This window comes from Ipomoea triloba, chromosome 4 (assembly GCF_003576645.1).
Source record: "Ipomoea triloba cultivar NCNSP0323 chromosome 4, ASM357664v1".
Lineage (NCBI taxonomy): Eukaryota > Viridiplantae > Streptophyta > Magnoliopsida > Solanales > Convolvulaceae > Ipomoea > Ipomoea triloba.
The window spans coordinates 8,059,062-8,070,819 of NC_044919.1; positions in this window are offsets into that span (position 1 = coordinate 8,059,062).

Genomic DNA, 11,758 nt, shown 5'->3' on the forward strand with positions numbered 1-11,758 from the left:
CAAGTAATCGAGAGCTACTGCAACGAGAACGGGATTCATCATCAGTTGTCAGCTGCTCGAACACTTCAACAGAACGGGGTTGCTGAAAGGAGGAACAGAACTCTCAAGGAAGCTGCAAGGACCATGCTCTCACAAGCCAACATATCACAAGGATTTTGGGCAGAAGCAATCAACACAGCGTGTTATACCCAAAATCGGTCCTTGATCGTGAAAGGAGTTGGAAAGACTCCATATGAGTTGTGGAATGGAAGGAAACCGAATGTAAGCTACTTCCACACATTCGGGTGCAAATGTTATATCCACAACAATGGGAAGACTCAGCTAAGAACTTTTGATGAAAAGGCAGATGATGGAGTATTTCTGGGATACTCATCGACAAGTAAAGCATTCAGAGTCTTCAACAAGCGGAGATTGGTGGTTGACGAATCCATACATGTGTCTTTTGATGATAGAGAATCGACAGATCAACCATCAAAGTCAATGGAAGCAGCTGAAAGTTGTGAGGAAGTTCAGCCGGAATCAATCGAGAGATCAGACTTACCTCTCGATGGGAAGCAGTCGATAGTTCGAGACATAGCAGAACTCCAGTCAGAATCAGATGATGAAGAGCCTACCAAGAAGAAAGTTCCTGACTCAGTTGATCCGATCCAGATCATAGATGATCAACCCATATCTCAGCCTACAACGGAAGCATCAACTGAGGAACCACTACCAGATCTAAGATGGCTGAGAAGTCACCCCGCTGATCAAGTGATTGGGAATGTACGTGACAAAGTTCGAACCAGATCAGCATATCGAGAAAGCATGTTTGCTTGCTTTCTATCCCAAATAGAGCCTAAGGTGATTGATGAGGCTCTAAGTGATCCAGATTGGGTGCAAGCCATGCAAGAGGAACTTCATCAGTTTGAAAGGAACGACGTGTGGGAACTAGTTGCGAGACCTCATCATCAGAATGTCATTGGCACAAAATGGGTTTTCAGAAACAAGATGAATGAGGATGGAGTCATTGTTAGGAACAAGGCCAGACTTGTTGCTAAAGGATATTGCCAGGAGGAAGGAATAGATTTTGATGAAACCTTCGCTCCGGTGGCAAGTCTCGAAGCCATACGCATCTTTCTCGCATATGCCGCCTTCAAAGACTTCAAAGTGTATCAAATGGATGTCAAGAGCGCTTTTCTGAACGGACTTCTTGAATAAGAGGTGTANAACCAAGTAATCGAGAGCTACTGCAACGAGAACGGGATTCATCATCAGTTGTCAGCTGCTCGAACACTTCAACAGAACGGGGTTGCTGAAAGGAGGAACAGAACTCTCAAGGAAGCTGCAAGGACCATGCTCTCACAAGCCAACATATCACAAGGATTTTGGGCAGAAGCAATCAACACAGCGTGTTATACCCAAAATCGGTCCTTGATCGTGAAAGGAGTTGGAAAGACTCCATATGAGTTGTGGAATGGAAGGAAACCGAATGTAAGCTACTTCCACACATTCGGGTGCAAATGTTATATCCACAACAATGGGAAGACTCAGCTAAGAACTTTTGATGAAAAGGCAGATGATGGAGTATTTCTGGGATACTCATCGACAAGTAAAGCATTCAGAGTCTTCAACAAGCGGAGATTGGTGGTTGACGAATCCATACATGTGTCTTTTGATGATAGAGAATCGACAGATCAACCATCAAAGTCAATGGAAGCAGCTGAAAGTTGTGAGGAAGTTCAGCCGGAATCAATCGAGAGATCAGACTTACCTCTCGATGGGAAGCAGTCGATAGTTCGAGACATAGCAGAACTCCAGTCAGAATCAGATGATGAAGAGCCTACCAAGAAGAAAGTTCCTGACTCAGTTGATCCGATCCAGATCATAGATGATCAACCCATATCTCAGCCTACAACGGAAGCATCAACTGAGGAACCACTACCAGATCTAAGATGGCTGAGAAGTCACCCCGCTGATCAAGTGATTGGGAATGTACGTGACAAAGTTCGAACCAGATCAGCATATCGAGAAAGCATGTTTGCTTGCTTTCTATCCCAAATAGAGCCTAAGGTGATTGATGAGGCTCTAAGTGATCCAGATTGGGTGCAAGCCATGCAAGAGGAACTTCATCAGTTTGAAAGGAACGACGTGTGGGAACTAGTTGCGAGACCTCATCATCAGAATGTCATTGGCACAAAATGGGTTTTCAGAAACAAGATGAATGAGGATGGAGTCATTGTTAGGAACAAGGCCAGACTTGTTGCTAAAGGATATTGCCAGGAGGAAGGAATAGATTTTGATGAAACCTTCGCTCCGGTGGCAAGTCTCGAAGCCATACGCATCTTTCTCGCATATGCCGCCTTCAAAGACTTCAAAGTGTATCAAATGGATGTCAAGAGCGCTTTTCTGAACGGACTTCTGTATCAAATGGATGTCAAGAGCGCTTTTCTGAACGGACTTCTTGAACAAATGGATGTCAAGAGCGCTTTTCTGAACGGACTTCTTGAATAAGAGGTGTACGTTGAACAACCTCCGGGTTTCTTGAAGGACGTGGGAGCTGACAAAGTATACAAGTTAAAGAAGGCACTTTACGGCTTAAAACAAGCTCCGAGAGCTTGGTATGACACTTTATCCTCTTTTCTACTTCAGTGTGGGTTCACCAAAGGCCTAGTGGACAAAACATTGTTTAGAATTAAGGATGGGGATCATATCTTATTGGTGCAATTCTATGTGGACGATATCATCTTTGGGAGCACCAATCCAAACTTGTGTGAGAAGTTCTCTGTTTTGATGAAAGGGAAGTTCGAGATGAGCATGATGGGAGAACTCAATTACTTCCTTGGACTACAAGTGAGACAACTTAATGAAGGCATCTTCATCAACCAGGAGAAATACACCAAGGATCTGCTCAGGAAATACAACATAGAAGGGAAATCCTCAGTCAATGTACCCATGGGAACCTCTCTACGTATCGATGTCGACAGTGAAGGTCGAGAGGTCGATCAAACTACGTATCGAGGTATCATCGGATCTCTTCTTTATTTAACTGCTAGTAGACCAGATATATCCTTTGCAGTAGGTGTACGTGCTAGATATCAGGCAAGTCATAAGGAGAGTCACTTAAATGCATCTAAAAAGATTCTTAGATATCTCAAGGGTACGCAAAGTGTTGGACTTTGGTATTCGAGAGGTGGATCTTTCGAACTAATGGGATATTCAGATGCGGACTTTGCCGGTTGTAAAATTGATCGAAAGAGCACATCAGGGACATGTCAGTTTCTAGGTGGAAGACTTGTCTCATGGTTTAGCAAGAAACAGCATTCGATAGCTACAAGCACCGCTGAGGCAGAATATGTAGCAGCTGGAAGTTGTTGTGCTCAAATTTTATGGATGAAGCAACAGTTACTGGATTATGGTGTTGAATGTAAAGAGGTTAAGATTATGTGTGATAACACAAGTGCCATAGCTATCACTCAGAATCCAGTGTTACACTCAAGGACAAAACACATTGATATCAAGTATCACTTCATCTGAGACCATGTTGAGAAAAAGGATATAACCTTGGAATATGTTGCAACGGAGGAGCAACTAGCAGATATTTTCACCAAAGCGTTATGTGAAAATAGATTCTCTCAACTATGGTTAGAATTGGGAATGATAGAATTGGGTTGAATGGTCTAATCTTATCTTCTTGTATTAAGTGCCATGAACTGTTTCGCATGTGAGGAAGCGGTTTCATCAACTTTATGGCAGTCTTGGAGTTACACAGCATTGAATGGTCATTCATGTAGCATCTCGTGACTCTACAGTGTTAACTTTTTGGGCTATAAATAGAGGGCTTCCTTCAGCAATTTATGTCATCAACTTCTTCATGGAAAAGAAAGGAAAAGACGATGTACCATTCTGGTATAGAGGAAGGAAATCAGCAACCAAGTCCAAGGATTTTCAAGGAGAAAACTATCCAGAATCAACGAAGGGTGAACAGATTGCGGAGCTTCCTGATAATCCAAGCAAGCATCCTATTCCCACCCAAGGTGAATGGATCCCCAAATGCGAGGAGATCTACAACGGTGGGATACTGGAATCAGGAGAAGAGTCCCATATAAGTGGGACTCCTACAGCTGCACATTCCGGAAAAGGATCTCCCTCAACCAAATGGAGAACCAAGGGAAAGGGAGATGGAGCCTGTGAGGAGGGCAGCAGTAGAGAAAGGAACAAGAAGGAGTAGCCACCTCTAGTTCTGTTATTAGGATAAGTAGGACTTTAGATGGCTAGTTCCTGTTTTAACATTAGATTCCTATAAGGCTATCCAAGGCCAAACAAAAGTTTCTAGGGAATCTAATAGCATATTGATTCATATGTAATAGATGTGGAAATCACTAAATGAACTTAAGGAAATGTTCCAAGTGATATCTTTTGGATGAATCAATCTTGCTTCTATCATCGTAATCTGTGTTCGAAAGGTAGTTCGAGAGATACATGTTCAGTTTGCCTATATACGTTATGTCTCGAAGAAGGGTAGTTCGAGAGATCACTTCGAAAGATAACAAACTGACTCTCTACGTATCTCTAAACGGAGGGATAAGGAGGGTTAGGGATCAATCACTCAGGGGGAAGATCCTTAACCATTTGAATGCATTGCTATTAGTCTTTCCAGATCAAGACGGAGGGATAAGGAGGTTTAGGGATCAATCACTCAGGGGGAAGATCCTTAAACTCATTTGGAAGACAGTTCACCTTCGAGAGGTGAAACTGATGGGCTCAACGGATATATGTGGAACGGATAACTTTGGACATTAATGTTAGCCACGTGGTCATCGGTTACTGATGGTTTTCAGTACTTAAGGGCAAAAGGAAAGCCCAAATAGCTGAGGAGAACTCTGATGATGAGCCATTGGGTACACTGATCAAGAGGGTTGTTTTGCCAAAGAGGGCCAAGAAAACTAAAACTGTTGCTGTCACTCAGATTCGAGAAGTGACACCCTCTTCTATTCAAGTACCATTCGAGGACAGGGCACAAGCCCAGGGGGAACCTCATGCTACACTGGCCGCTGAGGTTGAGAGAGTGCCCCCTACCAGATCCATCTCGGATGAAATTATTGTTGATTTAAATGTCGATAGCGCTGATATTGCTGATGATTCTGTGGATATACCTCGAGAGGAGACTCGAGAGATTGAAGGTACTGGGATCAGTGATCCAGTACAGACAGATGTTGAGGAACCACGAGAGGTGGTTCGAGAGATAACAATGGAAGCTGCATCAGCAACAGAAATCCTATCTGCTGAATCTCATGACTTCAATGATGATGCCACTACTCAGTTAGATCACCGTGGTGAAGATGACTTCTCCAGGGTTCTTCAATGGATCAACTGGAGAACAGGCCCTTTTGATCAACTGATTGCACGAGCAGCAGATATGGAGGCTGAGGAGATTTTCGCTTTGAACTGGTTAAACCTCACAGAACTCCCAGCCAATGAACTTCTAAGTATTGCCCATGAAATGCATGTGACCAGGAGGAATCTTGGTCGATCTGACAAAGGGAAGGGCATAGCTGCTGATGAACAAGAAGCTGAGCCTGAAATGGATCCTGAATCAGAAGCCAAATTTCGAGAAGATGTCAGGCTCGCCACTGCTCTATCCTTGGGACATCAAGTAGAGGATACGAGAGGTCCAGGAGAGACCTCTGGGGTTGCTCGGGATGATTCTGAAAATCCTATACCAACAGCCGCAATTCCCTTGTCCCAAGTGAGTGATTCTGCTCTGGACGAACAGGTAGCAGCTTCGAGAGGTGAATCCGAGACCTCTAAAGAACTTGTGGTGGCACCCAGTTCAGTCATACTGCTGCCAGCACCTGAGTCCGCGCCCTCGAATGACACCAATGAGGCACAACCAGTTCGAGAGGGTGAAATTCTGTTGCTCCAAATCCCAGGATTTTCTATTGATATGGAACTGCCATCACCATTCCTGCTACCAGATGATACAGCATCAATCTTTGCAGCCAGGATGGTTGATAGACAAAGATGGAGTGCACCAGCTGCTCCCGAAATCGTGGTGATTCCAGAGTCACCTGAGCAGACTGAGACGCAATCTGATGAGCAACAAGAGCAGAATGTCCCAAGTCCTGCTGGTTCGAGAGGTAACGAGGGAGATGTTATACCCATCAATGGTGGAAACCGGGAAGCACCTGTCGATGCACAACCTCCCTCCTCAAATCCATTCTCCAGCAGATGATCAAGTATCCAACTCTAGTTCGAGAGGTGACGCTGAGGAAGATCTTCAATTGGATGGAAACCGGGAAGCATCCATTACAGGAGTCTCTCCCTTAGCTGATCCAATCCTACCAGCAGTTGAAGCTGAGGGTCCAGGTTCGAGAGGTGATGAGCAAGAAGTGATCCATCCCTCAGGTGGAAACCGGGAAGCACCTGACATGGAGCTACCTTCGCGCTCTGAACCCAGTGTCCCTGCCGTCCCTCAGACACTCAATCGAGAGGTGGACTCGCAACTACAAGCCATGGGTGGAAATCTGGAAGCACCCAAGTCCCCTCCGATAAAAGGTACTTCTCACTTCTCTGCTTCTACTTATGACAATGAGCGACAGGCCGAAGAAGCTTTCATTGGCGAGGTGCGTCAATTCATGGCCGATCAATCTCAGAAGATGGCTCAGTTCGAGAGGATACTCACTGTTGTCCGCAATGCTGCAATGCCTGCCGCTAGCACAAGTGAATCCCAAGGCCGTCATGCAGAACTTCTCGAACAAGCAGTATGGGCTGAAGATGCAGCACGGGGAGCTGCCAACGAAGCTGCGGTAGCTCGAGCAGAAGCTGAGAAAGCAAAGGCTGAAGTAGCCGATTTACGTGCCGAGCTTCGAGCCTTCCAAAATTCCAGTGAACTTCGACAGGATGTGATGAAAGCCATACTCGATGACCTGTCGAACCAAGTACCTGCCCAGCTACAATCACTTGTCGAAGGGGTGTCCATCCTTCTTTCCCGTCAGGATGATGCTAACAAGGGGGAAGGAAATCTAGGAACACGAACACGAGGGACATCCACAAGCAAGAAAAGGGCAGCTAGTGAACCCTTAACCACTGGACCTCCTCCAAAAATTCCAAGGACAATAAGCAAACAATTGGAGGAAGCGAAAAGAGCAGAAATTTTAAGGGTTCAGCACACACTAGAAATGGAGAAAAGAAGAGAAGAAGACAGAGAAAGGAGAAGGAAAAGGCAAGAACAACAAACAGAGAAAGAAAGAAGAGATGAACAAGTATTGATCGCCTTCAAATTCGGGAATAGAGAAGACACCGAGCAAAATCTCGTTCACCAGATCTTCAATCTTCTAAAGTACGTTGGAATGTCTCTTCACAGCAACATGTCTCCAGAAGAGTGTGTCTACTGGTGGAAAAATGAAGTAATCGAAGGTGAGTTTATTGGGGAAGCTTTCAGGAACTACCTATTCTTTCATGTCATAGATGACTATCTGAGTTTGGTAGACACAAAAGACCCCATCAAGACACGAGAAGCAATCAACAAGAAGATTCTAGCAAACAAGAAGTAAGCTCTCGTAGTCCATGACTCATTCCTTATCATCTCTGTTGTTCTTGGTCCCTTTTGTCTTCTTCAATTTTAACTTTTCTGCTCAGTTATGTAAACATTCCTTAAGCTCAATATATATATCTTTTGCTGGGGGTGTTGCGTGTGTTTGTTATTCATGTCTTAGCAGATTAGTTTTCATGTCAAACTTACCGTATGCGCTGAAAATAAAATCAAAGTTTATTTTCTTATAAATCAGCCATATAAGTAAGTATAGTGTTGGCATCATCAAAAAGGGGGAAATTGTTAGGAACATATTGTAATAGGTTTTGATGATACCAAATGTAATCTATAATCCCCTAAGTCTCGAAAGATAGGAAATTATATGTAAGTTCGACAAGTAGACTAAGAGCGAAAATACAACCGGGTAACTTGAGCTCAACTCGGAAAATATTTGAGCTTAAAGCAAACTTGTGTGAACATCGTAGAAGTCTCGTGTTATAATCTTATAGACAGATCAGAAGAAGGCACGGGACAACACTGGAGGAATAAGGGTCTGCGAGACATCAACTAAGTCTCGAGACATAAGCAGAGTTCGAGAGATAGGATCTCTCGATACAACAATTCAGTTCGAGACATAAGCAAAGTTCGAGAGATAGATCTCTCGATACATGGGATCGAGACATCAAGTGGTCGAGACATCAACATTGATCTCGATGAACTGGTACTTCTCCAAGGGGCTGAAAAACAGTCAACATGCATGGATAAAATAATCTAAGTTTGGAGAAGAAGAATATCATGGAGATAAAATATTAAGGAGGTGCCGAAAGAATATAATGGGAACTACCGGAAGTGGATGCCACATCAGAATTCCACGACAAACGGATAGAAGGTGCACCAATCCAAGGTCGGTCTTATTCCCTAACACGAGGATCAATGGGAATATAAAAAGAGTAACTTTTTCCAAAAGTAGCAAGTGGAGCATGGACTCAAGAAAGTGAAGTATGGAATATTCACTACAAGACAAAAGGTTCAAGTTACAAGACCACCACTCCATGAAAAATGCTGAAAATATGCAAGTCCCATACTCAGCATGGGAGACAGATTTCAAACGGAATAATTTCCCTCCAACGGAATTATTCCTCAACTCTCATATAAAAAGGACGTGAAGACACAAGTTCAAAAGAGGTTGGTTCGTTCGAAATTCTTAAGAGGTGTCTGATTCAAACGTTTAAAAGTGCAAGTGCTCAATTCGGAATATCATCTTGATATTCAAAACAGCGAGAAAAACACATCTTAGTGTTTGAGAGAGTTACAAAGCTTAAACTGCTATACATCTAGAAGGTGACCGAAGCTGCTCTACAAGGCTGATTATCCAACGAAAGCTTTTGGTCAGATTGGAGATTGTTACACTCAAACTGTGACAACCGGAACAACCTTGCTTTGGAGAAGGCAAGAAGAGGCGGAGTAACCTGGCAGCTGTCTTGCGAAAAACCTGAGGCTTGAGGCGGGCTTGGTGATCAAAGCTCAAGTGCTCGAGAGGTGGAGTAACTAGAAACGGGGAGAAAAACCTGAGGAGAGGTGGAGTAACCTGGGAGCTGTCTTGTGAAGATCCTGAGGCTTGAGGCGGGCTTGGTGATCAAAGCTCAAGTGCTCGATAGGTGGAGTAACAAGAAGCGGGGCGAAAAACCTGAGGCTTGAGGCGGGCTTCGTGATCAAAGCTCAAGCGCTCGATATTGTACTGAAAAGGGAAGTTTTTAGTGCAATCCTTCCAGGGAGTTTCTGGAAGAAGAGTGGACGTAGGCGGGTTGGCCGAACCACTTAAAAATCTCTCTCGCATTTACTTTCTGCTTTTATCTCTTGCTATCTAACTCTCGAACTGCACTACATATAATCACACCTCTCGAACTAACTCAAACTCGTGCTAATTAAGAAGGGGATAACTTTTCCGCTGCGCATAAAACTTTGTCTTCACCTTGTGAGGTATTGGACCTAAACATCCTAAGTCCAATACACACGAGAGGTCGAAAAAGATTTGCAAAATCTTATACAAGTCTATTCACCCCCCCCCCCCCCCCCNAACTCGGAAAATATTTGAGCTTAAAGCAAACTTGTGTGAACATCGTAGAAGTCTCGTGTTATAATCTTATAGACAGATCAGAAGAAGGCACGGGACAACACTGGAGGAATAAGGGTCTGCGAGACATCAACTAAGTCTCGAGACATAAGCAGAGTTCGAGAGATAGGATCTCTCGATACAACAATTCAGTTCGAGACATAAGCAAAGTTCGAGAGATAGATCTCTCGATACATGGGATCGAGACATCAAGTGGTCGAGACATCAACATTGATCTCGATGAACTGGTACTTCTCCAAGGGGCTGAAAAACAGTCAACATGCATGGATAAAATAATCTAAGTTTGGAGAAGAAGAATATCATGGAGATAAAATATTAAGGAGGTGCCGAAAGAATATAATGGGAACTACCGGAAGTGGATGCCACATCAGAATTCCACGACAAACGGATAGAAGGTGCACCAATCCAAGGTCGGTCTTATTCCCTAACACGAGGATCAATGGGAATATAAAAAGAGTAACTTTTTCCAAAAGTAGCAAGTGGAGCATGGACTCAAGAAAGTGAAGTATGGAATATTCACTACAAGACAAAAGGTTCAAGTTACAAGACCACCACTCCATGAAAAATGCTGAAAATATGCAAGTCCCATACTCAGCATGGGAGACAGATTTCAAACGGAATAATTTCCCTCCAACGGAATTATTCCTCAACTCTCATATAAAAAGGACGTGAAGACACAAGTTCAAAAGAGGTTGGTTCGTTCGAAATTCTTAAGAGGTGTCTGATTCAAACGTTTAAAAGTGCAAGTGCTCAATTCGGAATATCATCTTGATATTCAAAACAGCGAGAAAAACACATCTTAGTGTTTGAGAGAGTTACAAAGCTTAAACTGCTATACATCTAGAAGGTGACCGAAGCTGCTCTACAAGGCTGATTATCCAACGAAAGCTTTTGGTCAGATTGGAGATTGTTACACTCAAACTGTGACAACCGGAACAACCTTGCTTTGGAGAAGGCAAGAAGAGGCGGAGTAACCTGGCAGCTGTCTTGCGAAAAACCTGAGGCTTGAGGCGGGCTTGGTGATCAAAGCTCAAGTGCTCGAGAGGTGGAGTAACTAGAAACGGGGAGAAAAACCTGAGGAGAGGTGGAGTAACCTGGGAGCTGTCTTGTGAAGATCCTGAGGCTTGAGGCGGGCTTGGTGATCAAAGCTCAAGTGCTCGATAGGTGGAGTAACAAGAAGCGGGGCGAAAAACCTGAGGCTTGAGGCGGGCTTCGTGATCAAAGCTCAAGCGCTCGATATTGTACTGAAAAGGGAAGTTTTTAGTGCAATCCTTCCAGGGAGTTTCTGGAAGAAGAGTGGACGTAGGCGGGTTGGCCGAACCACTTAAAAATCTCTCTCGCATTTACTTTCTGCTTTTATCTCTTGCTATCTAACTCTCGAACTGCACTACATATAATCACACCTCTCGAACTAACTCAAACTCGTGCTAATTAAGAAGGGGATAACTTTTCCGCTGCGCATAAAACTTTGTCTTCACCTTGTGAGGTATTGGACCTAAACATCCTAAGTCCAATACACACGAGAGGTCGAAAAAGATTTGCAAAATCTTATACAAGTCTATTCACCCCCCCCTCTAGACTTGTACCCCATCCCCTTGGGACCAACATTTGAGTGTAATTGAGTGGGGAAATGAGATGAGTGATTGTAAGGAAGAGATGGTGGAATACGGAGAGATTTTCACTTTTGACCTACTTGAGAGAGTTGAGTTGAGAGACTTTACTAAAATTGAAAATGAGACCCTCGACAATAAAAGTACCTAATTTAGTCCTCTAACTTGTAAAATTATACCCAATTTGGTCCTCCGTTACAAATGTCATCCATCCGCCGTTATAAAGGGGGGCAAAAACGTCATTTTTAATAGTCGAGAGACTAAAATGGGTACTTAATAGTCGAGGGACTAAAATGGGTACTTAATAGTCGACGGACCAAAATGGGTACTAATTATTACTATTATTATTATTATTATTATTATTATTATTATTATTATTATTGGGACAATGTCTCATAGTTTAGTTTTGTATATCAAGACTAGGGGTGTGTAATCGGTTAACCAAACTGTTTTAACAGAAGTTTTTAAAACTTTCACCGTTAATCGAACCGAACTGAAAATTTT